This window comes from Callospermophilus lateralis, chromosome 1, assembly GCF_048772815.1.
Source record: "Callospermophilus lateralis isolate mCalLat2 chromosome 1, mCalLat2.hap1, whole genome shotgun sequence".
Classification (NCBI taxonomy): domain Eukaryota; kingdom Metazoa; phylum Chordata; class Mammalia; order Rodentia; family Sciuridae; genus Callospermophilus; species Callospermophilus lateralis.
The window spans coordinates 138770530-138776529 of NC_135305.1; positions in this window are offsets into that span (position 1 = coordinate 138770530).

The following is a 6000-nucleotide window of genomic DNA, read 5'->3' on the forward strand; positions in this document are numbered from 1 at the left end:
GCCAACTCCCCTGACCAACTTCAAGGGGGCAAAGGACCCTAGAAACACCTTTTCCTGGCCCAAACCCTTCCCTTCCTGCTGTAAGCCCCATAAAAGTCCAGTCCGGTCGAGCTTCCACGCGGTTTCTCCTCAGACCCTTCTCCTGTCCCCTCTATGGGTCTGATCGAGTTCCGCCCAGGAGTGATATCTCAATAAAGCCTCTTCAGCAGCCCTTTTAAATCTGCCTCCTTTGGCCATTGCCTGCCCCAACTGATCTGACACCAGGGTCTCACTAAGTAGATGAAAGTCTTGCTAAGTTGCTGAGGTTCTAGCAAAATTGCTGAGACTGGTTTCCAACTTGTGATCTTTCTGCCTCAACCTGCTAAGTCACTGGGATTCCAAGCCTGTGCCATAGCACACACCTAGAACATTCATGTACAAGTTTTGGCACAAACCATGTGTTTGTGTTTCTATGAGTATATACCTGGGGGGGGTAAAATTACTGGTTAACATGGCAATACTATGATTAACCATTTGAGAAATTACCAAAATTAATCCTGATTTTCATACTTTAATTATGTAAACTATTATATAAATTATGTAAACTGAGTGTGGTGGCACACACCTGTAATCCCAACAACTCAGAAAGCATCAAGTTAGAAAGGCCCTAAGAATGTTGCAAGATCCAGTGTAAAAATTAAAAAAAGGTAAATTTTTAAAAACGGACTGAGAATGAGGCTCAGTGGTTAAAAAAAAAAAAAAAAAAAAAAACAGGTGTTAATTCCAAAAGGAAAAAAAATTTAGATTAATCATGTGTATTTCTGTACTTTCATGAATTCTTCAATTTTTTTTGAGCATGGGGGTTTTAATATTTGCAGAGTTCCAAATCTTAGTTAGTGGGCATTTAAGTTACTTCTATTTTTCATTATCATAAACAGCATTTTAGTGAATATCTTCAGGCAACAATTTTTTTCTGTATCTCTGATTAGTTCTGTAGAAAAAAATTACACAAACATTTGGATCAAAACAGACAATTTGATGACTCTCAGTGCATAATAACAATTGCCTTCCCAAAGGGCTATGACAAGTTGCATTTTTGCAAGTAGTTGGGAGTGCGATATGTACACCTTCTTATATTTTGTCTTCCAAGGTCACCAAAACAGGAACATATGGAAGATAAACAGGGACATCTTTCACCCTGTGTCCACACCAATGTGTTACATGAATGAGTGATGGCAAAGGAAGGCCTAGATTATAGCAGGGTCCATGGAGCAGAGAGGAAGGTACAAGTGTCAAGAGTTCAGTAGTCCACCATGTGGAAACTGAAGTGACTTATTGGGAGATGAGGAAGCCATCTTCCAAAGTCATTTAGGAGCAGATGCTGGTGGCGGTGGTCTGAAGACTGGCAGCAACTCTTTCTTATAGTCCACTCTGGGAGCACCAGTCTTTATGCAAAACCCTGGAAGAATCTCCACCTTCACTGAGCTAGCGAGGTCATCAAACTCTCTGTTCACCTGCATATCCTAGGAGAAACCCATGATAAGACAGTGCATTCTTCCTTTCTGAGAACTTGGTTGTATTACTTGTACATAAGGTCTCCAAGAAGTTCCTCTGGGCAAGTTTCTTTCCCTTGGATGACGATCTCACACTCCCCAAAGTATTAAAATAGAAAAGGGAAGGGATTCAAGAGGGGAGGGCTTTTAATGGCATGCTCTATTTCTCCATGTGGGGGGATAGTTACACGGGTATATGCTGCTTGAGATCCACCTTAATCTTTAGGCACTCTTTAGCATGGGAAGAGGCCTGAGGAGAAGAAAACTAGCACACTAATTGAGCCTTTCTCTGTGCAAGTCCTACCTACAGGGTCTATCATCTCATTCCATCTTTTTCACTTTAAAATGTTTTAAATTTACTATCTTCAACACAGATGGAGTCCTTCTGTGTTGCCAAGGCAGGTCTTGAACTCCTGGGCTCAAGAGAGCCTCCTGCCTCAGACTCCTGAGTAACTGGGACTACAGATGCACACCACTATACCTAGTTCCCATTCCCTGTACACAGTGCCCCTGGAAGGCAGGTATTAGCCCAATTTCACATAAAGAAAAGGCTGAGGGGCTGGGGGTGTTGCACAGCGGTAGCTTGCTGGCCTGGCATGCGTGGGGCGCTGGGTTCGATCCTCAGCACCACATACAAATAAAATAAAGATGTTATGTCCACATAAAACTAAAAAATAAATTTTAAAAAATTCTCTCCCTCTCTCTCTCTCTCTTTAAAAAAAAAAGAAAAGAAAGAAAAGGCTAAGCTCTGGAAGGGAGTTTACTTCAACTACAAGAGTCATAAGCATACCCCTCAGAACTGAGAATAAAATCTGGGTTAGTCAGATTAGACTAATGGTAACAGTTAAAGACTAGAAAATAGAATATTAGAGCCTGGTTTGTGTGACGATTCTTTGGTTCAGAACCTTGTGCAAGTTCCCACATTTATGAACCCAGGATTTGGTCCCAGGCATGAACTGATTGCAAAACCAGTGCTATTTCTGTAATATTAGAGGTCTCTGCTAATGACCTATATTGTATTGAATAAATATGTAGTTTAACAGGCAAATGTATATATTATCCACCCCCCCTTATTCTAGAATGATTGGATACAGTGTTGAGAAGCATTTTCAGGGGCTCGGGATGTGGCTCAAGTGGTAGTGTGCTCACCTGGCAAGCCTGAGGCACTGGGTGTGATTCTCAGCACCACAAAAAAAAATAATAAAATAAAGATATTGTGTCCATATAAAACTAAAAAATAAATAAATAAATCATTTTCAGAACTGAAGAAACATGGTTAAATCATGCTCATTTCTGGCTTTGGAGTTGTAAGGACAATCTAGGAAGACTATAACTGTTTTCACAGTTCTGGTATGATTGTGACTCAAGTGTGTATTTAATAATCTAGGTTAGAATGAGCACTGATTGGTAACCAGACTTTAAAACTTCATATTTTATCAGGCTGAATACATAACTTAGTGGCAGAGTGTTTGCCTAGCATGTGTGAGGTCCTGAGTTCCATCCCCTACACCACATGTGCATGCACACCCCCCACACACATACACAAAGTGATTCTGGAGTCTCTCCTTAATGATGAATTGACATAGAATAAAAAAGAGTGACATTTCTTTCCCATACTAAAAAGCAAAATTGGGCTGGGGTTGTGGCTTAATGGCAGAGTGCTTGCATAAAACGTGTGAGGCACTGGGTTCTGTCCTTAGTACCACTTAAAAATAAACAAATAAAATAAAGGCAAACTATCCAACTAGAAAAAAAAAGAAAACAGGAAAAAATTAAAATGGCATTAAAAGTGGGTTCTAATTCCCTTGCTGTCACACAAATGGAACTTCCAGCAGTGCAGTCCATCTGCAGGCAGTACTGACTGGGATGGGGGAGGGAAGAAGGGTACCTTTGCCCATTGCTGAACCTGCAGATCTAAACATCCATGCATATTAAGCATGGTGCCCCCAAATTCCACCTCTGCTCTTTCAGCCAAGGAAGAACACAGTTGGGGCCCAATATCAGACCAGGCTACAGATGCCAGCCCAGAGTGGGAGCAGAGTTGCAGTAGTGTCATGACCTGCATTGAGATCTGGGTTGGAACTCTCACCTGCCACTGGTGTATCTGAGTAGGGCACTTTGTTTCTGTAATCCCCATTTCTTTCCTCTCAAATGGAGATGTAACAGGGTTGTTGGGAGGATCAGAAAATGGCTTAGAAAAAGCTCTTACAGAGAAATCTAGCAGTTCTAGTGCAGATGCTGGGTTGTCCCGGACATACTTGAGGAGATGAGAGCAGCCTTCAGTTTGCATGGGATTCCTGGACACCTAAGAAAGACAACACAGAACTAAGAGAAGCTGAGTCCAGGCAGGCTGAGAGCGACCTGCAAGGGAATGAGGGCACTTCTTCTCATAGTGTGGGTAGGAAGGCCCCACTACCTCAACTCAACAGGTGTTTCTGTGTGACATATTGCCCTGGGTGAGGATATTGAGCTGGGCAAGAGAGGAATGGATTGGATGCTGACAAGGCACCTATTCAGCTCTATACTGGGAGACAAAACACTGGATTCTTAAATAAGAGTTCAGTTGCTCAGGGAAGGTGAGGCAAAAGAAATGTAAAATTCAGTGGTAAGTTCAATGCAAGAGTGCATGCCAATACCACCTGGGAGGTCGTCATTGGAGAGTAAAATCCCAGAACCAAGCTTCACAGTTGTAGAGGATGGATAGGGGCATATTAGCAAGAACAACAGGAGTAAAAGCAAAGGTGGGAAATAGTATCCTGTGTGTGTGTGTGTGTGTGTGTGTGTGTGTGTGTGTTTGTGTGTGTCTGCGTGGGTGCATGCAAATACTGAAGAGCCTGAGGGAAGAGCAATGAACTTGGAAGCAGGGTTTAGAAGAGTCCAGATCCCCATGATGTGCTATGATTGATGAGGTATAAAGCTTGGATTTATCAGAAATGAAAGGTTTAGCAGGAAGTGAGAGGGGCATTTGTCATTTTAGAAAGATCATCAGGCAACAGATGGGAAGGAAGGACAGAACTGGGAAAACGAACAGCTTAACAGAACCTGAGAAAGGGAGAAAAGGAAGAACCAACAGGCTGAGCACTCTGCTGGAGGTGATACTGGAGGGAAAGTGTGGGGAAGAGACATGGGTCAGGCTCTGGCCCCCATCTTCTGACTTGGTTTCTCCCACTGAGAGGCAACCCCTAGAAGGAGGTGAAGCATTCATGAGGAACTCTCAAGAGTCATTGTGATTAGGAGACTGTCAGTGCTGGAGAGGTGCATGTAAGCTTGCGAGAGAGGTCACAGTTTTTGAGGGGCAAGGAGTGGGAAAGCTAATGAGAGAAGACCTGGGAAGGCTGAAGATGGGGAGCAGAGCCAGATGCCAACCCTGTCCCCAGAGCTGGTGATACTGTCCCCTAGCACAAGCTATTGGTACAGCAGACCTCAGAGATTTTTCTCCACATTTGCCTGGCTCCCTCCCTTCTCCATCTTCCACTCTGAGCCCTGCTCAGTGGCTCTCTTTGCACCTGCAACTCTGAAGAAAGGCAACTCCCTTTAGACACACAGGCCTCAGGTAGGTCTGAGCAGTGGCAAACCAATCCATCTGCATTGACCCTGGTTTCCAGGACAGAAGAGAAAGAGCAGGGGAGATGAATGCCAAGCGAGGGGTTCTCTGGCAACTTTCCACAGAGGAGCACCCCAAAAGGAAGAAGAGGAAAGTCAGCAAGGTGTTGTTGAGGACATAGTTCTGGGAGGGATAGGTGGACAGAAGAGGAGTGTGAATCTCAGCATGGGCCAGGCCAGAGGTGGGAGACTGAATGGCAAAAGGAAGAAGTAGTTACAAAAGTAATCAGGAGGCCTCCCTCCCAGAGACCCCATCAGGGCTCTGGAGTCTGTGTACACTGCCGCCCATTCAGTGGCCCTGGGTTTGGTGATGTGGTGGGGAGGCATCTGTGGGGACAGGCACAGGGCAGGTCTGTGCAGAGGCTTCCCTCTTGAGGTTAGCACTCACAACAAGAATCCTCAGTGTCTGGTTGACCCGGAGGCCCAAACCCAGGTGCCGGGCTCCCGTTGCAGAGATTCGGTTGTTGCTGGAAAAAAAAAAAAAAAAACAACAACTTATGAGTCATAGTCAAGATACAGGATTAGTCTAGGTGTCCATCAGAAGTGAGCGGATAAAGAAAATGTGGTACCTATACACCATGGAGTATTATTCAGCCATAAAGAAAAATGGCATCTTGTCATTAGCAGCATGGATGAAAGTAGAGAACATTATGTTAAGTGAAATAAGCCAGACACAGAAACACAAGGGTCACATGTTCTCTCTCATATATGGAAGCTAAAAAATATCAACCTGAAAATAGGTTATGACTACTACAGTTTGGGAAGGGTTTGGAAGTGGGGAGGTGGAAAAAGAAAGTTTGGATCTGATCAGTGTGAGTATGGAAATATCACTCAGAACACCATTACTTTGTACAATTAACGCACA